Here is a 26784-nt window from a genome sequence, read left to right as displayed (position 1 = left end):
AGACTCATGTTTCAGTAAGAGCTGTATGCAAGACTCTGAAGAGGGTAAGCGAAATTTTCAAGTTTGATAATAGAAGTGATCTAGGTAGAAAAACCAGAAGTTTACAAGTAATATTACGTATTTCAGTATAGATCTTGCTAACAGCGTTGCTGTAAGTATAGGTGTGAATGTAACTTCGAAAATAGTAAGATACATATTAGCACGAAGCGGTCATAATGGACATGTAGACAGCTGGAAGCTGCTACTGATAAGGGATAACCAAACCAATACGTTTAGATAAGCATTTGACCACAAATAGTAAAATAAGCAAAGATGTAGAAGTGCTCTTTACAGTTCGACTTTTGTATCGAATCGCTCAATAACAATAAACGACAGTTTGTCCAACACTGGCGACCAGAACGATATCACAGTCAACACATAACATCTAGAGCAAAGTTTTTGGGGAGAACAGGACAAGTTTGACGCTGAATCTCAGCCAATAACGTCGGTGATCTACCTAAAACCGACGGCGCGGTATTCATCTTGCAGCAAGACAATTTATTTAAATATATATAGAAAATGTAGTGAAATTATATTTTGACGGTAAAGAAGCCAATGGGACAGTCACAGGTTTGGCTTGAACATCCTTTAGGTTATATAGACTTAGGTCAAAAGGCGGTCAAACAACTTGGCTGAATATTGTTCACTTATATAGAACATTATGAACAATTAACCACAATGGTATATTGGTATACTGTATATCAGCATGAACACAAGTGATAATGCTCGGGCTCACATTAGAAATTATTAGTGAATTGTACAACTTATTCGCGTTTCTTTTGTATCTTACATGACAACTTTTTGAACAATTAATATTTACCATTTAGTGACCATTAATCGTTGTTTGCGACTCTTAGGTGTTTACTGCGTGTGTCATGTTAATATTGTCAACAAACTTATATTTGCTTAGAAATATTTGATATAAAAATGCTCTCTTCAGGAATCGTAAAGTCCGCTTTATTCTAGATGGAAAAGTTTACGTATATTCTAGGGGAGCAATATCACGGTACAAAATCATAAGAGTTATACAAAAGAGATATGTGAGTTATTTGTAACATTCTGTACAATCATACAAAAGTTAGCAGAGAAAAGAAATCTGTGTGTTAAAAACTGCGTCAATATTCAACAACACAAGAGATATCTGTTTAATTAAGGCTAATGTATCGATGTCTAAGTTGCATAAGATGAACTACATTCAAAGACTGACAAAGCATTTCTTCAAACCATTCGGATAATGTTTTTTAAAGATAAAACAAGAATCTTAATTTCTGTTAATAATTATAAGTGCGCACATAACTATATGTACCTTTTGAACAGCTAGTTCAGTCATATGTCTCATCGATGTTCATACGAAGAACAGTATTTAAATATCTCCATTACATTAACAAAACAGGGCGAGAGTGGCCTTGTGGTCGTCGTGCAGGATTGTGGATCCAAGAGTCCTCGATTTGCATCACAATGCCACAAAAAAGAAGTTTGGGGCAATGAGTGCGTTATAAAGGTAATGATCAAATCACATATCGATTAGAGTATCTCAACAGTTGGCTGTGTGTGCTGTTGACCAGCTACCTTCCAGCAAGTCTATCAGTTCAAAATCAGAGACGGCCATTCCAGTAGTTATAGCATTGCGCGAATATCTGAAATAAAGAAACAATAACAAAGCTATTGTTAAAGTAATAGAAATTCAGAGATTATGAGGTTTATTGATTCTATTCTATAGATACTATAATATATTCAAGGTTTGAAATCTATTTTTTGATCAGAAGTTCTTATTAATATCGACAAGGTGGAAAATAAATAAATAATAAATGTTCACCGGGTTATTATGTCTTTATTTTTCTTGTTTTGGTAATCAGTCAAATTTTCGAGCTTCAGGGGCAAATCTTTGTTTTTACTTCAGATCCAAAGGAGTCATCATGAAACCTAGAATGTCATTTAAAACCTAAGAGACGTGAAATCAAGAAAAACATTATTAATATATCGAATATAATCCTTAATCTCACCTTAATTAAAAGAAACGTTAAAGGCACAACTGTCCACAAGGAGAAAAGGAGAAAACGAAATTCAAATCGTCATAGTAGACACTCACACATATTGTAATTTTGATAATAACTAAATCTAAGAATATGAGAAATGTGTTTGAGAAAAGTTTCACGTAAAAATAATAGGATTTTACTCAAACGATATTCAAATGGAAGGATGAATTTAAAAAATTTTTGCGTTTCAATTAGACAAAATGTAATTGCATTAGTTATAGGTTCACTTTCCTTTTAATATAATGGTTTATATAAATCAATGTTATCAATTTGTAATTGTTGCATATGTTTTGTTTTGTTTTTGTTTTGTTTTTTCAAATTTTAAATTTGCAGCTTTCGTGTTGGCCATCATTGTGTTTCTCAAATTCTTTACAAGAAATGCGCCAAAGTCATACACACAATAAAATGGCAAGGTCTAATAAAATAGTTGCTGCTTTACAACATAGCAATTACATTTTCATCTTCAGAAAATAAAAATGGTTACGTCAAATGTATGGTATTTTGAGTTGTCTTTAACTGACCATGATTTGAAGAATATGTAGCATTAATGCTACTAATTTATTCTTCTGAAATATTCACTCTAGGCTTGCTCTTTCGATTTATCCAGGGTACTGATGAGGGGGTGGATTTCCTCGAAACTGGTATAACGGAATTACATGTGTTGAATTAAATGATAAATTTGGTTTCATATTTATTTTTTGGTATTTTAAACAGCTTGTCTGTTGAATAATTCAGAAGAATAAATTAACACAATTAATGTTACATATTCTTCAAATATAGGTTCACTGTCTTAGAGTAAAAACAACTCAAAATATCAACTTATACTAATTCACTTTGTGTGAATTTGTTTGTTCGCGAATTCCTCCCAAAGTTTTGGAGCTAGCAAGACCAACTTGGTGTGCGGCCGCGGATTGGCCCGGGGTTGACCTTAGTTATACAGTGTTGCCCATACCAAGGGAGTAACTGGGACTAGAAGGTCACCAAGGCATGATGGGAGTCAAGGAGTAGGATTTCGGGGTCGCTAAACCCGAATATGCATCTGATTTTGTGTTCCTGGTCTTCCTTTAATCTCTGGGCTTTTCTGAAACTGTGCTCATAAGAGCTAACGGAATGAAACCTGGCACACATGCTGAGGTACTATGGATGTGAGATCCATACAGTTTTTTTGTCCTTTTTTTTACGGGTACCCATTTGGAATCATGAAGGGCTTTAGAGACCCGCACTCCGTTGCGGGTATTTTATACTAGTAGATGTGATATGCAGTTTATTATATAAGAGGCCTAGTCTTGTTCTTTCGATTTGCCCTTGTTCAGTGACAAGTGGTGAATTGAATAATAAAATGGCCTTCTTAGTTGTTTTTAATCATTGTTACAAAGATGATGAAGAAAGTAATTACTGCCGAACTAAAACGAATAGCAATAAAATTAGTTTACTTATCATCATTATAAAAAGAAATCAATATTTTTAAAAAACTAAAAGCACAAAAACTTTACTACTTGGTTCTTCGTCTCTTATTTCATTATCTAAAACGATTCAAGAGTGCCATATCTCATTCTATGTAAACTTTAATGTGATTTATTCTCAGAAAAATTCCTATTGAATACAATTAGGTATAGTGTTACATGTGTGCTTTTAATGCAATATTTACATTACGACAATAGCGATTATAAAACCGTTTACAAACCCTTGGCTTTCACGTGTTTCTCTCTTTTGTAGCAAAGTATACAAAATAACGTAACACGGATTGAACTGTCTTATCTATCAGAATTGTTTGTCAGCTTATGTATATATACAGTATATATATAAATATATATATCCAATCGCTTTATGGTAAAACATATTTAGCTCAGTGTCTAAATACTGAATTAAAGGAATCCAAAATACTTTTGAAAATATCAAGTTTAATAAAGTTATCTACATTAGTTATAGAGTTATAAGAAGGGAACAACTTCCTATGTTCTTAACAGTGGGAATGTTTTGACTACTAATTACCTTTCTTGTATGTGTAAAAAACATGACATGTATATTTACTTATAAAATTATTTATATTAAAATGGTGTTGTTTTAGTAAATTCCGGCATTAGCCAGTTTGCAAATATAATTAATTAGCTTAAGAACATTAATTAGCCACTTTAAATTAATTCTAGACCTTGTAGACTCCGCGTGTTCTAGGATTTAATGTCCTAGAAAAGTCAATTTAGAGGCAATTTATATCTGATTGTTGAGAAAATAAACAAAGCGACAAAAATTACGCTTTGTCATCACTTACCAATTTGTGATGCAGCCATAAACCTGGAATAATAAGTTTGCTAAATCATTAAACTAATAAAACTATTTTAAAATCTCCATATATGTTAAGGCATTGTTATTTGTTAAGTTTAATTACATAAATTTCGTTCAGAATTTTCTATAGTATTCTGAGTTTATTGTTTAAGTTTTCTCATCATTTATACTTGCATTGTAGCTACTCCATTTCAAAATAATTTTCTTGTTGTTTTTAAAGTAATGCTTCTCATAAAAATATATTTTTTAATCAGCCTGGCTCTCTAGGAATTTTAAGCTTACCCTTACTAGTGAAGTTTAGTGGTAAATTGATTTCATATAATTTTCGAACACTTAAATTGCCTTCCTTATTTTGATATGATATGTTCTAGTGTAATAAAATTACTTCCAAAGAAATACCATTTTCAAGAGAAATTTCACAACAGTAGTTGGTCAATAAAAACCTTATTCTCCAGCTACAATGTTTCTAGTGCAGTATTGAAAAAAGAATGAATATAATTAATTAAGGCGTGACTTTTTTATCGTTGATCAACCCAGACATTTGTATAGTAGGTTTAAAATGTGCTATACCTTCCCTTTTGGTCGGATGTTGTCCAGTAGTTTATGTGCTTCTGGAGGTCCATGGTTGTCTTCCATTGCTGAGAAAAAATAATCGTGCTCTGTACTTTGAGGCCGAATTCACACCCATAAGTTGGCGGTGAGAGCTGTTAACTAGCCGCCTTCCCTCTAGTCTATCAGATAAAGTTGGGGACGGTTACCACAGTTACCTCTTAATGTTGCTTTGGGCAAATATCCGAAACAAACCATATCTCCAGCCTTTGTTGTCGTTTCATTCCCACATCTGTGAGATGATCTTACAAGTCGATGCCTAACTCCACCTATCGGCTAATACTGTCATCGATTTCGCTTCAAGCAGAGATGCGGTACCTCCGAGTTCATCAGTTAGTAGGTGGCTAGTTTCTGGACAAGTGAGTCCCTGCACACTTCTCTGACTAGCTGACATTGGAAATGTGTCACATTAAAACAGCACCAGAGTTAGTATGACATTTGTCTACTTCTAGAATCTAATCTCTTCATAACGGCACTGATTCGAGATTAATAGAAGGAAGCAAGAAAGAAGGGAGACTGGTATCGATTAAGAGTCTCTTGAGGCGTCCCACCTCCTTGTGTTTGGCAAACGGGTGCTCTTCCTTACAGCCTTGATTGTAAATCTGAGCCAACTTCTTGAAATTATTTTAATGCTAAGGACGAAGAATAGGGAATGGTAAGTCTCTATTTTCAAGTGTTCAAATTATCAACCTTATGTGTAAAAGAAAAATTTTTTAAATTCTTTGTTTGTGTGTTTTTATATATTCAGCAGAACAGAAACAGAACGTTCCTGTTTATTACGATATAAATACCATAATATGAGAACTTCTGGCCTGTTACTTTACTTCTTTCAAATATATGAAGTTTATTAAATAATATAAGAAATGCTTATAATTTCAATCGAAATAACTGATAATCTGATAACCTTTATTTTTTCCTACACTTTCTATATTGAATTCATGACTTAATTTAATTTTGTTATCAGATTGCTTTGTAAACTTTATAGGATGTCATTCGATTTTTCTGTTATAGCCTTATAACATCCAGTAACAGTAATATTTGTTTTCAAGTTCAGAAGAAAATAACCATATCACAGAGCGCTGTGCATTCTAAGTTCATCATCAAATAAAAAAGGCAAAATTACAGTTCGCGTTACCTTGTGGATACAATATAAGATGAAATAAGATGTTTAGTTAATAGTTAATACTTAACATGCATCTGAAACGTTTGTTTCGAAACTGTCAAAATTGGTTGTTTTTTGTAGCCTGTGTTCAAACAAGGTAAGTTAGTTGTATTTTTATTAAATTAAATTTTTAGCTCATTTTCTGTTTTTCATGAATCACTCAAAATAGAAGTATGTGTGACAGATTCTGTAGAACACATCACCGAATTTATTAAATTGAAATACCTTAGCGGCCTATGCATGAGTTTGTATTCATTAAAAGGTTTATTAAAAGACGGCCTCGGATACAACGAAGCGTTCTACGTTAATGTTTGTTAATTTAGCATATTACGCCAAATTAACATTTTACTAAGTGAAAACGTAATGTCTGGACACATAATTACACCTAATATAGCGTTAAAAGGTCATTGGATGTTATTATGTTCTATAGAAGATATTATGTTAACTTATGCCTATCCAACATTATTCTTGTTTGCTACTCGTAATAGAGATTGATTAAATTAGTAGACAAAGAAAGTTATCAAAATTAACCTATATCTATAGATTGTGTACATTTTGATGTAATTCTAGCTTTGAAGTCACGCTTATATTTTCAAAATATTTAATTCTACTGCCATCAAACTAACACTATAAAAATGTAGGTATCGAGATATAATTTCAATTACTAATTATGTTTTTCGTTAAGACTAGTTTATTCGACCAGACGTACAGAATAACCTTCATACTCCTTTCGGCTACGATAAATTAAAATACTTGCTAACTGGAACAAATGACAATTAAAAACACTATAGATACCAAGATGCATATCGCCCAGCATTATATAACTCGATCAAATAGAACTGTAAAACATTACCATAAATCTATGTAAGATTCTCTTTGTTTAAAATGACTATATGTAGAACTTGGACGTATGTTTTAAATCTTTTAAACCTGATACATATTGTGATGTGTATATCATATATAATAGACCCAAGTTTGTGTATTCTGTTCTAACGAGAATTATCAATATATTGAACTTCATGTTATTGTATAAAAATGTGTTTTTCATACTTAAGTGACTTAAGTATTTTTTGCCAATTACCATTAATTGTAAAACTTGAAACGTATGTTTTGTTACATGTATTTGTGTATTGGAGTTGAAATAATAATATAGATACCGGTGAACGTATCGGATTGGGGATCCGAAGGTCTCGGGTTTGAGACGTGGCGTTAAAAAACACACTTGGCACTTCCCACTGTGAATAAACGCATTATAAGAGTGACAATCAATTCCGACATTCGGTAAGAGGAACCGCCTCAGGCGATGGTTTCTGCCGCATGGTTGCTTTCCCTATGGTCTGCAATTCAAAATTAGTGTCGTCTATGTCTAACCCATATGAATCTCTAACCTGGTCATTGACCCTTGATTAAGATCTGCATAAGCTGCACGAAACTTGGTCCAAAACACTTTCTAGACAGCTTCAGGACTTGGTGAAGATCTGAGCTAGCACCTCGTAACGTTTTCCAAAAAAAGCTTCTTTGACAGATGCAAATCCATTAATAACGCCTTTGAAGTAACAATCAATTTATATTGCGATAGTTAAACTTAAGGCTAGACAGTCGTTATGGGATCGCTTTTTGTGTAGGTGGGTGTGTTTCTTTGTCAACAACTTCGAAATGATTATATTTACATACGAACATGCTAAACTTTATCTTATGGTAGAAATAGGTATCTACTTTATCAACAAATAAATACATTGTTTTTTATGAGCACTGGTAAGTACAGTCATTGTGCATAATTGACAATATATTTTTTGAAATTGGGAAATTGTCGTATCAGACGTTTGATTAAATGCTAGTCTTAATAATTTTTGTAGTTAAAAAATACTTTATAAAAATTAAAAACCATACAAGTGATTTATATTCAGAAGTTGTTTTCATTCCAATTTGCCATGTTTAAACAAACAGTCAACTTATATTTGAAAGGCAAAGTTAGATGAATCTATAAACAATATTTTTATCATTAAACAACACATTTAGGTACCTATTTAAGTTCTACTTGTGGGAATGTTATGTCTGTAAGACTTACTAATATTATTTATAGAGAGAAAACAATAATATCTGTGTTTTATAGTACTACTTCTTTATGATTTTAGAAGAGTTAACTATTATGACAATAGCCTGAAAGCCTTGTCTAAACATTTTTATTCAGTTTAATACATATTTTATTTTGAGCATTTCTAAGCGTAAAAACATCATTGATCACAATTGGATAGCTCAATGAATAGTTAATTAATTATAAAATATTGGATGCAATTGACTTCTGCGCCCCACTAAACAACAAACAAATCTAATCTCTTAAAGATTAACCTGCTATTGGTTTATTCATGCTTAACATCCACTAAAACACTTTATAAGTCTTTCGACTTGATGTCAGCCACTAATACTTTCAGTCTTACGTGACTATCTGGTTTGGATTATTGACAAACCATTCCTAACTCCCACGCGGAATCCAAGTTTCTTATGAACATTTTACGACTTCTGTATTTTTTTTATATCTTTGTCGCTCTTTGTTCCTCTAATTAATTTTTGCGAACCTATTCTGATCACTTAAAGTCTGATTTACAAAGTATTCATTGGGTAAAAAATTCTTATTCCATTATTCATGTTTATTTTCTTTAAAAAAAAAAACTCGAACATTCATCGGCAGGAATAGTGATGGAGGGACAGAGTTAAAATAATAATATGACTATTCATGTTATCAAAATAATAATTATCACATGTAAATATAACCGATTCTTAACTGCATATTAACTGTTAAAAGCAATTTAGCATAGAACTATATTTTTTTCAGATACAAACAAAATATAAGGCTTTGTTTGTTTGTAATTAAGCACAAAACTACACAATGGGCTCTCTGTGCTCTGCCCACCACGGGTATCGAAATCCGGATTCTGGCGTTGTAAGTCCGCAGACATACCGCTTTACCAATGGGGGGGGGGCAGCTATAAGGTAATACAATTTTTTTTCCAAAATTGCTTCACTGGTGGCCAGGTGGTTAGGGCGTTTGACTCGCAATCTGAGGGTTGCGAATTCGAATCCCCGTCCCACTAAACATACTCACCCTCTCAGCTGTGGGGGAGTTATGTGACAGTCAATCCCACTGTTCGTTGGGGAAAGAATAGCCCAAGAGTTGGCGGTGGATGGTGATCACTAACTGTCTTCTCTCTAGTCTTACACTGCTAAATTAGGGACAGCTAGCGCAGATAGCCCTCGTGTAGCTTTGCGCGAAATCCAAAAACAAACAAACGGCCCTTGTTGGAATGAAGAATGTTGATTCGTCTGATATTTTTGGTTATCTAAATTTTGTTCTATTAAATGAAATTGCTGAAAAAGAAAAATGAGCAAAGGTGCTCCCCTATAGTTAGGTTGTAACTTGAACATCAGTTTAGCCGCTTTGACTCAAGGCTAGTCACGGTACATTGCTTTACAGCAGTAATTGAAGAGTGTGGGCTGTAATAATATTTGCAATCATTGTGTTAAAAAAAAGCTATGCAGTTCTTGTGATCTGCAATGTTTGAATATTATGTATAGCCAGCAAACAAGTCTTCATGTATTATTTTCCATTTGTTTCTTTGATCTGCATTTCAGAAATTGTATATTTACTTTGTATTTTAAGCATTTTGTTACACATATCTGTTACGACGTTTGCTATTTTCATTCAAACGTCTATTCATAATCTGCTCATCTATCTATCTACGTGCACTTACTTGTAAAACCATCTTGAACTTTATTTTGCGTTTTACTTTATATGTCCGGAGTTTGCACTGCTTAATGTCATGGTCTCTAGACATGAGCATGAAATATGAGTTTGTATTTTTAACTAAAGTAGAAAACACTTCAGTATTTGTATATTCCAAATTTAAAGAGGTTAAGATCTCTTGATATATTTGTTTGATACCTATTCAACTATGAAACTTTATGGATGTGTGATTTGTTACCAGCATACTAGATAAAGTACAGGCAAGTTGAAATTCTATACGCGTAATCCCCCAGAATTTTTTTTCGATAACAGCTAAAGCCTTCAGTTTGGAAAAAAGATTACAATGAGGAGATCGGACAGTGTTCGTTTTACGATCACAGAAAAAAAGACCCGAACTAAAGAAAAGACCAAATCATATTTTCGTGATCCAGCAACTCGAACAAAATTATTTTCTTTCAGCTGCTCAAACACAAAGAGGTATTCAACAAATTTAAAAAAAAGACTGTTTCATTACGTCCATTCACGATAACACCTGGATTTGTTTTGCCTTCATCCGAGTCAGTTGTTTATTTCAGAAAAGAAAAAACAAACAAATAGCTCGATTTTTGTTTTGTTTCAGTGACACAAATATGTGAGAAAAGTAAATGTTTTTGAAATGTAAGTTTAAAATATTTCACAATATTATACAAGCTAAGAATTATAGTACTAGTTCTATATCTTATTTTTTTATATCTTAGACACACCTATTCCCTGTTTGTTGGCGTTCTTACCCAATTCTAATCTTAAGTTTATATATATTTTATTCTACTTTCCATAATCTTCCTGCATATTTTGAGTTACAATTTTAAAAGGTGTTGCATAGCATTGTAGGAAAATCTATATAAGTCCCATGAAATACATGTATACTTATTTATATAGAGCAGCATTTCACGGAACTGAATAAATGCATCTACACCTCTGTACTTCTATGAACTGCCAATCAACCTAAATGGAGCTGCAATGCTTACATGAAACATTTGTGTATAAAAATTTAAACCATGGAATCAAAAAGTCTCACTAGTCATTTAGATTATTTGTCAAATTTAAGTCTTGGCAGGGTGTGGCCCACTAGTTAGCGTAACGGATGTCGAATAAAAAAGACCAGGGTTCGCTGAACACGCTTCAAACCTTAACTGTGGGTGAACTATATCAATAACTAACTGTAAATCTCGTTATTTTGGTTCATAGCTGAACAAAGCCCAGTTTCAGACTTGGCAGTAATAATAAAAGTAAAGTTTGATCTACGTTTCGAATATTTTATATGTTCACTATATTGAACTATATGGAAATGAAAAGGATTATTGACACTTATACTTATTTTGACCGATATTACCATATGTTATTGACTCGTAGACAGTTTCGTCAAAGTAGTAAACCGTACAGTCTGGTCTTCGTATGTGTATAAATAAGTGAGGTATGGATAATGTGTAACCAAAGGGCTATCGTTACTGTTGAAAAAAATTATTTCATATAAGGGCATTTTTAAATTTAGCTTTTAGGTCTACTTGAGGGGGAGAATTGGTTAATTATTATTTTAAGGTATTCATTGACAAAAACGCTTTGTTTTCCAATATAACTTATTTCAAACACGTGTAAATGAAGTACTTAGTAGTTTCAAAATTTCATTACATAAAAATTAGTGGGTAATATTTGTGGGTATATGTTTTGGGTAGGAGTTCTGACATAAGGTTATAAGCTCAGTTAAGTAAGCAATGTATAATGTTACTTTTGCAACTAAATTGTCCACATAATGGGCTTTTGGAGCTGAAAACACCAAAACTTTAAACCATTCTTAATTTTATCACAAATGTGTTAAAGCAAATACAAAAAATAACATGACTATTCAAACTCAGTATTGGATCTTCGTTATTTATTTTTTTTTACTTAACAAGTCTGCAGAGTGTATTATGGGGCATATAATGGTCGTAAAAATATATTATTTTTCATAATTTGGTAACGTGCAAGTCTGTCACATTAACCACAAAATCTTTGAATAACATACAAACAAACGGTTATTAATTTTAGTTATGTAACATCGAAAGGAAAGTATCTTTAAGCTTGATACCTTTCTTTTATAACGTTAGTGTCCCTATTTCCTAACTAGATAGCTAAGTAAAATAATACGACACATGTAGTGTTTGTGCAGATCGTTACATTTTGTTCTTTTTTTGGAATAAAAATTTAGAATGATAGACGGAGAAACATAGTAAACTGTTATCGTTAGAGGATAAAATTTTTATGTAAACGCTATAACCTATTTACATCAGATATGTTTATATCAACTTCTCTGATTAAACGGTAATTTCATAATAATTATAACATCAGTTAAATGGCTCGCAAGCAAATTAGAAAGCAGAGTAATTTCAGTTTGCATATGTTTACGCGAAACGGCTGCTATAAACGTGGATATTGACGTCAGTGGTATTCTGCACGTTTTCAGATTTATGAAGCTGACGGGATGTTTAATGATTTGGACGCTTAGGCTGGTATATTTTCAGTGTACTAATGATGGCGGCAGGAAAGAAAACATGGACCTACAGGCTAAGTGTTTTTGTAGCAAGAGTCTGATTTGATGTGATTTTTTGAAATTTTAGCTAATATAAAATTACGTCGATGATCTAACATATGACGCTTTATAGCAAGTTGTAAATGAATCTCTAAGTTAATCTAGAAACATAGACTCAGAATTACTGGGATGACGAGATGTGACGTTTCTATAAATTTCAGTTCTCAACTGGTCACGGTATGGGTGCATTACCTAACGTCAATTTATGTTTGCATTAACAAAATGTCCCTTAAAAAAGAAAAAAAATCAAGTATTTGTTTCAATAAGAGATTTAAATAATCTTAAACCCCAATTTCTAAAAACATCATTACTATTCCATACATAGAGAATAATAATAATTGGTCTAAAATATCTTGTTGATGTGAGATTTTTGATGATAGTTTTAGTGATTGCTTATTAAGCAAACCAAAAATATAATAACAAAAAACAGATGTCGCCCAATTGTAATCGGCTCCTATATATTTCTTTTTCTCAGTTTTCTTATTGAAATGTATGAAAGCTAATTATTTAGTCCACACAAATGTCAAGAGAAAATTAAAACTCCACTTTCTCAACCAACTTAATATTTTCTAAATATAAAAAACACATATATAATGAAGGAAGACGAATTTGTCTCATACATTATGGTATGGGCAGACACAACTAAACCCTTAAGATTACTTTAACTTTTTAATTGTGGAAAAATGTTTAAGCTATAGGTGACACTTCGTAATCAATTATCCCGCTATATAAAAAAATACCATATATTCCTAAAATACGTTTCATTCAATATAATAGTTTTATGATGAAAAATGTGTTCCTTTGTTAAATTTCGTGCAAAGCCACTCAAGGACTATCTGCACTAGTCGTCACTAATTTAACTGATATAATACAGGGAGAGCGCTAGTCAACATCACCCATCGCCAAGTTTTGGGCTACTCTTACTAACGAAAAGTGGGATTGGCCGTCACATTATAAAGTTGCCACTGCTGAAAAAGCGGGCACATTCGGTGACGTAATTCGAACCAGCGACACACAGATTGCGAGTCGAGCACTCCGGCCACCAGACCATGCCAAGCCTAAAGCAAACTTACAGCTGAATTTTTGGCATGCTTTAAAGTAGATTAACATCATCTTATCTTCTTTTCACAAGGCATAAAAGTATAATACAAACTCTAATAATTGCGTTGGGTGTGGATTTTAAAATTTGATCCTCAAATGATCGAGATTGTTGGCAATTCATGGTTTTATGAAATATTCGTATTGAAATCGGTTTATAGTTTTTGTTTGTTTTTTTCGATTAGAATCACATTAGAAGTATGATTTTTTTTCTACCTCTGTGTAGACTAATACAATTAAAAAAAAAGAAAACCGATATTAACAAGAGGTTTGGATAATATGCTTATAATTCTAAACAAGAGGATATTTCTAACTCGCATCAATAAATACAAATTATTTTAAATTCCTGCCAAGTCCAATTCGTTTTAATAAGTATTATGTAGAGCAGAATAAATCTGAACTTTTATAATGTCTCCAAAAGTAAAATCAAACTCAAATGATATTGAAAGTGAATTTCCTAAAACCTCAAGAACTTATATTTTAAGACTAATAATGTAGGTAAATTAAATATGTTGAATTACACACAGATCTTTGTCTACGTTAAAATATTTCTACTTACGAGCTTTCGGCCCGCTTATCGTAGCCTTAATCGGGCAACAATGTGGTTTTGTTTGCAACTTTCAAACATTTATTTTTTTCAATCTTTATTGATCATGTAATAATTGTACATTGTTGCCCGATAAAGGCTCCGAAAGCTGGTAAAGTATTTTAACGTAGAGAAAAGTCCGTGTATAATTTTACACCCCAAGAAGTACATACTAATAACTGTTATGAATTTTTATCAACTGTTATGAATAACTTGTTTTCGACACAATTATTTGTATAAAAATCAATTCTGCCTCATGTTTCAGCTATAGTTTATAAAACAAAGAATGAAAATATCAAAAGAAAACAATAATGTAAATATAATATTGTATGTACTTTTCAAAATTGCTTGAAATCCTAAATTGAAAAACATTTTTGCGTGTTCAATTTAGAGGCAGAAATGGCTTTGTTTGCAATGTTAAAACATTTATTTTTTTCACAGTCTTTATCGATCCTGTAATAAGTGTAGTTTTTTTTCTGATTACGCCTCTTGTTGTAAAAATATATTTTATTTATCAGATTTTAAACTTATTTATTATTCCATATCAGAGGTTATGCACCTGTTTAGAAAGTTATTGTAAAATAATAATAATTTTTTGTGACATGGTATATGTTCTATTTTAAAAAAATCAATATTCTTTAAAAGTTTTTATTAATTAAATAGTTCTCCTGAGCAACTTTAGAATATTTTCTAACTATATATATATATTTCTGATGAATTTAAAAGTTCTGTCCTTATGATTATGAGATTTATGGAAAAGTTGAAAACACAATTTTTATGTATTTAGACACGTTAAACAATTTATTTTTGAAACGTGTCTTTTAAAACTGTTCTAAAATATAAGCATGATTTGTATGCTATGGAATTCTATAAAGAAGTAAATAATAATAATGAATAAAAAATGTTAATATATTTACAGATATACTGTGGTTTAAAAATTATGTGAAACCAAAAAGTATAATATTTTTATTTTGTATTTATGACAAAACTACTGATGCCGTTTCTAATTTTGAGCTACTGACCAAATGGAAGGCAGCCAGTCAATAGCATTGTACCACCAATCATCCACACTAAGGAATTGGCTGCCACTCTTATCGCAACCACAGCTCAAAAGTGATGTTATGTATTATGATATCCCATGGGTGTGAACCCTGTTCGCCAGATCCGAAGTCGAGAGCTCTACCCGGACCCTTCAATATATTTATATATAAAATGAAATCATTACAAAATCCATGCATATGGTATTATCTATTAGTTTAATGATTAAGAACACTCACAAATTACTGGAATTTCCGTATCAACTGCTCCACTTTATACGTATACTATATTTGTCTTTTTATGAACGACGATGCATATGTCTCGGTGTGTAAAAAGAACTATATTTAAAAATACCACATTTAATGTTGTTGTTACATAGTGGTTTACCACTATATCATGAGAAAAGGTATTTTGTGCAAAAAGTTAAAGCAATTAAATTGAAAAATTTGTGAAATAAAGTAATCTATTAATATAATTAGTATTGACTTTATGCCATTGTATGCTATTAACGTTAACAAAAATAATTTTACCGTCCTTTAGTAAACATAAATGACATTATATTCATTCTTTTGCAAGTAAAGACAACATCAACCTAAAAATTTAATAATAAAAATAGTGTCTGCTATAATAACTAAGACTCTATTAACTAATTAAATTAAATGATATGCGTTATTTTCAGTTCATTATAAATAAAGTGCCTTAAAAAAACATGAAGAGTGTAAATGTCATAACTGCGAATAATAATAATATGTATCTATACGTGTTCCCCATTTCAGCTTTATTAAGCGACTTAGTATAATCAGTATAATATCGTAATAAATCACTTTCCGAACATTCGTAGCGATCAATTAGAAGTTTAGTTATCTTTCTCAAATACCTCTATAAATCTGATGTGAAAATAAATATTTTGTAAACGCAGTGGATGACATACTTTCTGTAAACGGTAATACTACCATCGCGGATCTCAGTTTTCTCTCGTCTGATGGACTTGCTCATTTATCATTATACTAAGTTATGGTTTATCATTTGTAGCTTAAAAGTTAGAAGTTATACAAACATTCTTCGTACATTATAATAAAATTAATATAAAATTTTGCTAAAATCTACATCGCTTCTCCGTTTATTGACATAAAGCTACAAAAACTTAAAAACAATCATGTTCATTTGTCTGTGTGTTATCATACTTATACGTCAGACTGTTGTTAGGTTATTTTTAGTTATTTTCACGAAAACTTAAAAACATATGGGGACATATTTTGAAGATATGAAATTTATTTTGGGATAGAGATCTTTTAGGCTGATAAACATCTGCATAATCTAGCTACTGTGACAAGTGAACAATTAGGCTTAACACTTCTAAAAAGTAAACAGCATTTTTACTTTTTTATTACCTATAAAAAACTGCGTATTTTTATATCCATTAACATGATTTTCAGTTATATTGAATATGCAATGTCACACAAAAATCAGCTTCTAGAAAGCACTTCTATCAGTTAAGCTTTAGAAATGTATTATATATCTTGTTTAATGACTCCTATTTCAAAATACATCGATGTATTATTTTATTTTCAATTATATTAGCCTTTCGAATTTCTGATTTTCTTACCTGAGCTTTCTATTACACTGTACTGGGGTCAACAGTGCAACTAAGTGGCTCATAAATTTTAAGCCAGGGATATTGCGATTTACATAGCTACCTATCAAATAGTATTGCTACTTTGACTTTTTGTAAACAACAGGAATCACAAGAAAAAAGACTGACTTCTTTTCGTCTTTCTGCTTCAATGTAATCAGATATGGATTTGTGGATTTAATTTTGTGTTAAACTAATATGCATGCGTTTAATTCATTATTTGGGAAAGTATTAGCGCTTATTAATAATAAGTTACTTGTGTGGGTAAATCTTTGTCTGTTTATGATTTTATACGAAATAATATTTGATAAGGTGTACTGAATTAAAAATGTATTGTAAAAACATCCTTTTTTCTAGTGAACAACTAATTTTGTTTTGCATGCAACAATACATCCTTGAGCTAAAAAAAAATATTTGAGTTTTATACCTTAAAATAATGCTTATTAAGAACGTACGTTTCAGATTGTTAATTCGGTTCTTCCTTTAGAATTAATGAACCGAAACACATCTGTGGCCATATCACTAACGAAAGCTTCTTCTGACGTATAGTATTAATATTCTTTCCTTAATTAATTCTGATCTGAAAAAACAGATAACTTAGCTATTTTAACAAGCCAATTTCCTAAATTTAATTTTAGCCTGATAGCCCAAGTCTGACGGAACCCATAAGGGCCTAGAGATAGCTGACAAAAAACTGGAAGTCGAGCTCATATAAATCGATTATTATTTAAATACGTCTAATATGCTTGGCCATCGATGCCAAAGCCGTTTTCTTGTTTTACGCAAATTGAATATATTACTGAGATTCTAGTCATATATTTGAATATGTTATTAAAGACGGAAGTTAAAGATATACATACGACATCGTAAGCCACTGAGATGTTTAATTAAATGTACATGCAAATTAATAGCTAAAACTTATAAATAAAATTATAGTTTTCGGTATAACAGTGTAGAGTTTTATTTGCGTACAAAGGTAACCTACAAGAAGATGACATTAAAAGAAATACATTTTATAATTGAAAAATAACCTTCACGACAACCGAGTATAAAACTGGTCAGCCCATACAATAGGAAAATCCAATGGGAAAAAATATCTGCGTAGATTATTTTAAAAGATCAACGTTAACTAACTTAAAAGTATATAATTCAAGCAGAATTTCAAGAATATGTTTTCTATATGAAACTTTTAACACTAAATTTTACTATAATAGATAGTTATACAATAATGAAACATTTTATTATTGCGAACGTGATTCTAGCTTGATGAGATAAAATCTATTTATTGAAACAAAATTGAATAGAAACTAGAAATTCTTTTTACGATATCAACTCGGTTAGGTTTTTCAAGACTATGAGGATGTGAATTTAATACTCTTATGAGCGTATTAGTCATTTATAGGTTACTTTCTTTGCTTTTCTGGTATGCGTGCTTGGTCATTGAGCAATATAAAAAAACAGTATTATTTGTTTCGGTCAAAAAAGAGCAAAATCCTGGTCATATGAACTATCAACACTACACAGAACTGATTGGATGACCTTCCAGTAAAATAATGTAAGTATAATACTGTATGTTTTAATTAGCTGTATGTGTTATATACCATAATATAAGATGTATGCGTGCTTGGTCATTGAGCAATATAAAAAACAGTATTATTTGTTTCGAGCAAAAAAGGGCAAAATCCTGGTCATATGAACTATCAACACTACACAGAACTGATTGGATGACCTTCCAGTAAAATAATGTAAGTATAATACTGTATGTTTTAATTAGCTGTATGTGTTATATACCATAATATAAGATGTATTGTAATCAAGTAAAATGTAACGATACTAAAACAATAAAGCCAAATAAGAAAAAAAAAATCCTGTCTCTTTGGAATTAATTTGTATAGTTGAAAAACTGCATTTAATATCTACTAAAGAAAACAAAAAGATATAAGATATGCATGTTTAAAACATGTCATGAGAGATTAAAATTTCTGGACAACAGATGGACAACACTGCAACAACATCAGTCATTTATAAAAGCGTGTCATATTTCATTACATCTTCTCCAGAAACTATTTTGTTATGCATCGCACGTGCTAACACTGTATATTCAGTATCCATCTGTCTTCTTGTTTCCATATGTAACCTAACATTTAAAACAAAGTGATATGAAATATTATTATATGTTTTCCAGTGCAGTTGAAATGCATGCGAAACCAGAGTATCAGTTCGCATTTTTCATTAAATTAATCTTTAAAATACGTAATCAATTAACAAAGAACAACTGACAATAAAATAACTGACAACTTGAAAGGATGAGTCACTGAATCAAATACAACAGAGCTGCAAGAATAATGAAAGGACAAGGTTCTCTATGTACAAAGATTACAGTGCAGTGGAAAATAAATTGTTGCTATATTAAACAATCTATAAAGTTTAAGTGCTTAGATCATTTTTTAACCATGACAAATTTCGATTTCTGTCACTCTAACTAAAAAATGCTTCTCGGCTATTGAGAATACACACGCATAAAATTGAATTCTATGCATGTTAAAATTTGGCATTTTTAAGAAACACTAGCAGCATAAATTTGACCGTGCTAAAAGATAGTAACTATAGAATTGAATATTTAAAGAATGTCTTTATCGAAGTTATATGCATTTCAACAAGTTTCATTGAAAAATGGTTCAAAAAGTTAAAAAAGTAGTATTTTTAAGTTAATCATACTTTTAAATATACAAGCTTATTAAAAAATGTATCGTGCAAGCAAGTTCTGACTGTCATGGTTTTAACTCTTCAAAAATGGGGCGGATGTGACCTGTGGTAGAACTGGTCGAAAGCTGATAACCCGGGTTCAAATCCGTGCGAAAACAAAAAATATTACCCACACTCTAGGATGTGAGTGCGTTATAAGAGAGACAGTTAATCTCTTAACATGGACCATAGCTTGCTGCTGACTGGCTGCTTTTCCTTTGGTCGGTAATTCAAAATTAGGAATGGTGGCATATAAGTTTAGTAGCTTTGCCTTAAATACAAAATACAAATATATCGAAAGTGAGACATATTATAGAAAACACACGCATACACGCAAAAACAATATAATTTACATATATATATATTGTCCATAATCATTGTTAATATGACGAATCTGAGAGAAATGAAACGACAAGCCCTTATAAGTGTTTAAAAAATTCAAGTTGCTTACAAATAGTATGACATATCTTCAGATAATGTTAAGTCGTGTTGTATGGTTGTATTAAAAACTTTCGTACCAGTGTTTAGGGTAAAACTTTGAATATTTACTTCTGACAAATTATATATATATATATACATGTTAAATGTTTGTCATTTTACTTCCTTTAATAAGATAAAAATTCTGTAAGCTACGTTTTATAAATATGTTGTTCTTACAGAGTCTTTATTAGGTCAGCCTGATAAACCATTTTTTTACTTTTAATACATACATGTAGATTACAGTTCCATGTTCTCGACTTAAACAAAACTTACTTTAAGTATTTAGCTTTATAACTTAAGTAATCATGAAAGAATACGGCTCCTGTTTTCATTTGGTTCGTGTAAGAAATGTCGGTAATCATTCATTTCACATATATTCAATATACAAATACCTATTAGTGAAAAAATGTGTATTCAAATATAAATCCATTAGCTACAATATTTGTACAAATAAACAAACTTCTAACTACGTTTTTATATTAAAACTTAGTCTTAATTTTTTTATTAAATTTCTCTTTATTATTCTCTACTTCTGTTTCTCAACTTAACGAACATAACAGGTTTTTGACTATCACAAAATAATGTTATTAAGATACTGTAAACTTATGAATTTAGGTTTTTATTTATTTTTGTTCTTTATTGCATCAACTTATCAACATGTATCATACATTAGTCAAAAATTACTTTCGTTTGTTTAAAATCAGTCGCCCCCAGTGGCACAGCGGTATGTCTGCGGCCTTACAACGCTAGAATGCGGGTTTCGATACCAGTGGTGGGCAGAGCACAGAAAGCCCATTGTGTAGCTATGTGCTTAATTACAAATAAACAATGAAAATCAGTCGTAGATCAGTCGGATACGTACGATCACATTTGAACCAAGTGGGAATCCTCAGTAGCCACGGCACATGAAATTGTTTTTGGCAGGATTAGATCAAATTAATCTGATACCTTTTTTCTTTTTATTAACTATATTTTTATGCGCCAGCAATACCAAGCGTGGGGCGCGCGTATACCCGATTCGACTTTATTACTCACCAGGATCTCTAGAAGCTTATCCTCAAATTGAAATTCTTTTAGGCAGGATTAGGGTAAATTAATCTATGAGACTTTGGGCGTGATTATATACACCAATTGAAAGGTTCTGACCTCCTTAGTCCAAAACTGTAATTAGATCTCAAATCGGTCAAGAGATGACGTAACTATGAGCTAAAAATTAGTACTTGAAAACTCAGAGCCATTGTTTATATGAGCCGCTATGCCGCGGCTAAAAAAAAATGCAAGTCCAGGTTTTGTAGTCTTTCTAACGTTACTGTTTTAACTACGTGATTGTTTGTCACTTTGAGAAATTTGTTTGATATCTCTAGTCATCCGTCGATCTTTGAGACAAAACCAAACAGTAGTCAAAAGAAGTGATATTTCTTTCTTCCATTTTCTTTCATCTTGTTATACTTTTCCAAAATGATCAACTCGTTTCCAAATGACATTATTTGCTTCATTCCTCTCTGTAAACTATTATTATGTTGTATTACTATCCAGAGAATATTGTGTCTATTCTAAATCTACAGCATCATTTTCTTTTTCCTTAGTGAAACTATCTTTGAGTTTATATGTCAGGGCCCCTGTGTAAACTTTTACTGATTGTCAGTACCCTTAACATAGCTAAAATCTTGCTATTGTTGAAGAATAGGATTTCCCAATGGAGGTTTTTTTTCTGCATTTTAGAGACAACAAAAGAGTAAAATGAACACACCACCAGAAATGAATATATGTTAATCCTAAGTCACTATACTTTGTAACTAAATAACATATCTTGTTGATTTGAACAAAAGCACTGGTTTAAGGCTGTAACCTGTCAGATAAATCTGTGTTTACTAAAGAAAGTCTCTAACCTACATCAGCTACTTCTGATTTAAGAAATGTTGCCAAAAGTTTTCAAACCAACTACTAACTTGTAAATACAACACGAGTATCTTGTTTCTTTCTTTTTTCTAAAAAGACTCTTGAAATAAAGGTTAATATAAATATTTTGAGTACTGTTTGAAAGATTATATTTTTTCAGGCAATAAATAATGTTGTTGTTTTTTTTGTTATTGTATTTTATTACCGTAAAGTTTTATTTTTGTTGTGGCAGTAAATAATGTAAGTCAATTCTACTATTTAAAGAGGCGCTTTTTTGCACAATGGAAGCAAAGATATAAACGTACACTGAACATAACGTTGGATTAAATGAGTTCCCACGTTCAATATGGCTGGTATTTAATATATAAAGTATTGTCAAATGTTTGTATACTGTTCTATATTGATGATATAGTCTGCATGTATGGAGTTCTTATTGAGTAAATGCTCGAGTAGTAACAGAGAAGGTAGCGTATGATCGGACAAGCATGTACAAGTTGTTATCTTGGTCTGTATAAGTTGTTTGAGCATTTATTCGTCAAAACACATATACACACTTATTTTGTAAAAAAGTGTGTGCCTTTGATATAATCCTTTTCCAAACAGATCAACGCTTTATTCAGACAATTTGACTGTACTTGGTGTAGAGTCATGCCTCGTCACATGCCAGAAGTTATAGGGCGTCAAATTGTTCGACTGTCCAGAAATGGTATGAAGTAAATGGACATTAGTAGAACAGTGTACTGTATCCAGAATCTTGAAATGTTATCACACTACAGGAAACGTTGTTCCAGGAAAGTCTAATGGTAGACACCGAAAAACTACTGCCAGGGATGATCTTGTTTTCATCAGGTTAACAAGTTAAAGTCGAAGAAAGTCTTGCAATACCTTACGAAAGGAATGTCATGAACACATTAATTCCAGGGTATGCAAAAGAAGAGTGAATAGAAGACTGACCAAACAAAGTTATTTTGTAAGAATGGCTATCTGCAAACCGATATTAACAAAGAATTCACCGCCGTCACCATGTTATTTGGGAAAAACAGCATGCCAACTTACAGTTAGGACACTGGCAACATGCTATCTTTTCAAATAAGTCCTGTTTCCGGCTTGTTAAAGCTGATGGTAGGATTCGTATTCATCGTTTGCCTGCAGAACATAGGAGGGAAGACTATATTTCCCACTGGCAATACATAGGAGGTGGTGGTGCAGTACAATTTTGAGCAGCTATTCATCATGGTCTAGCTTCGTATTGTCACTCATAAGTGGAGGAGTGATAAGGAAACGTACATTCATTGTGTCTGCACGTTCATTGGATGCTGAATAATGATAATGGGTGATCGAATATTCTTTAGTATTTGACCAGTATCGACGATGTATATCAAAAATATTCTCTATTGATTTATAGTAGCTTCATCAATAATGAGAAACTAAAAGTCTCTGCTTGAATTATACTGCATAATTTATGTTTCTTGTAGTTTGGATCAAGAGAGTGAGTGATCATGCACGCCTTGAAACAACCCACCCTAAAGTTTCTGGCAACAATTTGATCATACACTTAACAAAAGAAAGTGTCACCAATTATATTACAATGAAAAAAAAAGAAATACGTACCTCTCCTTAACATTTTAAATCCCCACAACGTTTAAGCATATAATTTCATCTGCATAATCATTTTACCCCGATAAAACTGCTGTTATCTGGAATGTAAACTCTACCCCACCTCTAATATCAACTCTGAGATTGCACCGTTCTTTAGATATTGCAAAAATACATACCTCTCCTCAACAGTTTGCAATCCCCACAAAGTTTAAGCACATAATTTCATCTGAATAATAGTTTTACCAAGAAAAACTGCTGTTATTTGGAATGTAAACTCCACCCCACCACTAAATCAGATCTGCGCTTGCGCTTCTCTTCAGATATTGCACTCTTGGCGCGACGTTTTGCAAGGACTTTCCCCAACGCCTATTACTGACTGAAAAGTTTTAGCTACACATCAAGTAAAATGATTTTTTCTCAACTCCACCCTTTTCACATCATCCTGAGTGCTGCTGCATATTTCAAACGGTTTCATTAAGCTATTTCGATGAGATTTGGTCTTTCCATTTAGGTATCACCTATTCATAAGGCAACTTGTCATAATAAAACAGATATGACCTGGAAAAGAGGTCATTAGTACGCATTTCACAGCACAAACGAGACATTCAATTAATAATTTCTACTTGATATAGCTTTTGTTTTCTTTCTATGATCGTTATATACGCATTCCTATTCAAAAGTGTAATATTTATTATGTTGGGAACGATGAAATATTAAAACTGGAGAGGCTGTTTGGTTAAGATTTTACTTATAAGACGTATACAAACACTGTATCGTGAAATCATTAATCATTCTAAATAATCTTATAATAAAAATATAAAAGTAGACATATAAATTATAGAACGTTATCTAGGAGAAATTGAATTTCTATCTAATATTTGTAAATTTCTCTTTAAACACTGATAAAAATATAGTGAGCCATCACTTATATCCATAGATTACTAAAAATAAAATAATTTGCATAGTCAAAATACTTCTATCTGCATTTCTATTTGTTGTCCACAAAATAAGATACCTCTAAAATAACTGAAATAGATACTTTGTAGAATCATTTATTACAATAATTGATAGTTAAACAAAAAGGTTGTTTTGTTTATATATTTTACGGAATTGTGTAGTTTTCAACTGAAACTGTTATTCATCAGTTGTTTTAGTAAAACAGTGTATTCGACTATCTGGGTAAAATAACTAGCTAAGGATGATTAACACTGTATTAAGATTATTTTTTAATCTGACAAGCTAAGCCCTGTCTGCACTAATATTGCATTGCAATAATTATACCACCTCAATTTCCTTTACTTAATGTAAAAGAAAGAGTGGGGATTATCCGGAGTTTACAAATATCAAGCATGTGGAAACAAGTAGCGGGGTTGGTAATAGTACTTCAGTGTTTTCTTCCTTTCCTTTCCTCTGGCTCATGCTAGTGGGTGCCAGTCACAGCTGTGAATGGTTGGGCCACTTATTGGTTTGCACTTTGCATCGTAATCCAAAACCCTAATATCTACAACTTTCATTGGCAATTCACACAGAGAACCTCAAATGGTCCATATCAGATGGAAGCATCTGAGTCATCGTCAAGTAACCCACATATATATAATGAGTCATGGCAATGTTGTTACGGTCTTCTACAGTTGTCGATTGCACCTCACATTATAACCTCTAACATACATAGTGTACGAATAAAAATCTATATTTTAGAATCTGTGTACATAACAATGGTTGTTGTTTTTACTACAAAAAAGTAGATATGCAATCTATATTTTTCCTGGTCTTTTCCTTGTTTGTGTGTTTACAGTTATCCAGATATAGCATAATATGAAAATATTGAGATAATAGCTTCCATAAATAATAAGTGTATTTTCCTATGACGTACAAGGTTTTGAAACTAATTCATCGTACAAATGTCTGTATGTAAGATCGACGTGTGGTTTTTTTCCCCATTCTTGTGAAGAGAACTTGGTGATTTCTTAAGTATACTTACTTTTTATTTTCAAATAATTTTTATTACTAATATAAAAATGTGTGTAAGATTGCTAAATATATTTAATTTAACTTGCATATATACATACATATATCTGGAGAGAGAGAGACTAGGGATGGGAAGCAGTGCAGTTAACGTACGTAGCTATCATGTTTGAAAAACCAAAGCTGTTTGAGAAGGTGGTGATATATCATATCTTCATACATCTTGAGTTTATTTTGGTTTAAATAATTATTTGTTTAGGAACACTTTACTTATCCAATGAAGCCGCCAAGCTTATCAAAGAATATTGATATGTAAAGTATGTCACTTTGTCCTTCTAGTAGTATGTAACTGAATTCCAGGAAAAATCTTCTTTCAGGGTTTGAAAAATTGAGGAAAAGTTTTAAACGTGATTATTTTTTGTTGTTGACGAAACACAGTCAATGTAAATTTTTTAGGTAAGTTCATGTAAAAAGTCAATGATCTTTACTAAAAGGTTCTTAGTTTTTACTTTCCTTTATGTCCCCGGTGGGACAGCGGTAAGTCCAATATCCGAGATTCGATTCCTTGCGATGGACAAAGCAGATAGTCTAATGTGGCTTTGTTCTAATAGAAACAAACTTTCTTTTACAAGTTGCTAATTAACTTAGCAATTTTATAATTACTTCTGTTGTGTACAGTAGATAGTTTTTACAAATAATTTATTTTTGTCCACATAATTTTACGTATCATTCGTATCATATGCTAGTTTTCCAGTTTTCTGTATTTAAAAGAAGATAATATAACAATTGTACGTTTATAATTGAAAATCTCTTTTAAACATATTGTTGGCCATTTCACACAAGCAAATACAAAACATCAAAAACTGAGATACCAAAATATCAAAGTGTGCTTCTTATGTTCATGTTTTTGATATATAAACTTTCGTTAAGTCAATTGTTTGCAGAAAACATAATAATGCTTGAGAATTATTGTTTGACATTTAAATAGGATTTTCTAAAAAGGATTTACACCCATGCCACCTAAGCCTTCTTTGTTGACACTCTGTCTGAAAGATTATCGATCTGCCAGCCTTACATTAAGAGCAGCTACTATGGTTAATACCTCTCTACAGAAAGAACGAGAACAACCACACTTCATGTCTCATTGGTCGCAGTGTTTACTTTCACACAAAACAGCCTAAAAGGTGTGTTATGTGGCAGACATCTGTCCGCTGTGATGTTTTTGTATAATCATGTTATAATGTAATTACAAGGAAGAAAGTAAA

The 26784-nt window shown here is 31.7% G+C and overlaps 2 long non-coding RNA genes across 2 annotated transcripts in view; one reads left to right on the top strand and one right to left on the bottom strand.

Annotated features, from left to right (window-relative positions):
• Window positions 1-610: 610 nt before the first annotated feature.
• LOC111086535 lies at window positions 611-5209 on the bottom strand. Its single transcript, XR_002611282.1, has 3 exons — window positions 4929-5209; window positions 1856-1981; window positions 611-1676 (listed from the first exon to the last, which is right to left on the bottom strand). It is a non-coding gene; the product is annotated as an uncharacterized LOC111086535 (long non-coding RNA).
• Window positions 5210-5276: 67 nt separating this feature from the next.
• LOC111086534 overlaps window positions 5277-26784 on the top strand; it is a 118455-nt gene continuing 96947 nt past the window's right edge. The window contains exon 1 of the long non-coding RNA XR_002611281.1: window positions 5277-5622. This is a non-coding gene — a long non-coding RNA (uncharacterized LOC111086534). The remainder of the gene's footprint in view (window positions 5623-26784) is intronic.

Source organism: Limulus polyphemus, unplaced genomic scaffold (genome assembly GCF_000517525.1).
Source record: "Limulus polyphemus unplaced genomic scaffold, Limulus_polyphemus-2.1.2 Scaffold1173, whole genome shotgun sequence".
NCBI classification, from domain to species: Eukaryota; Metazoa; Arthropoda; class Merostomata; order Xiphosura; family Limulidae; genus Limulus; species Limulus polyphemus.
Note: the sequence above shows the minus strand (reverse complement) of the source record. Positions and strands in the feature narration are given on the sequence as shown.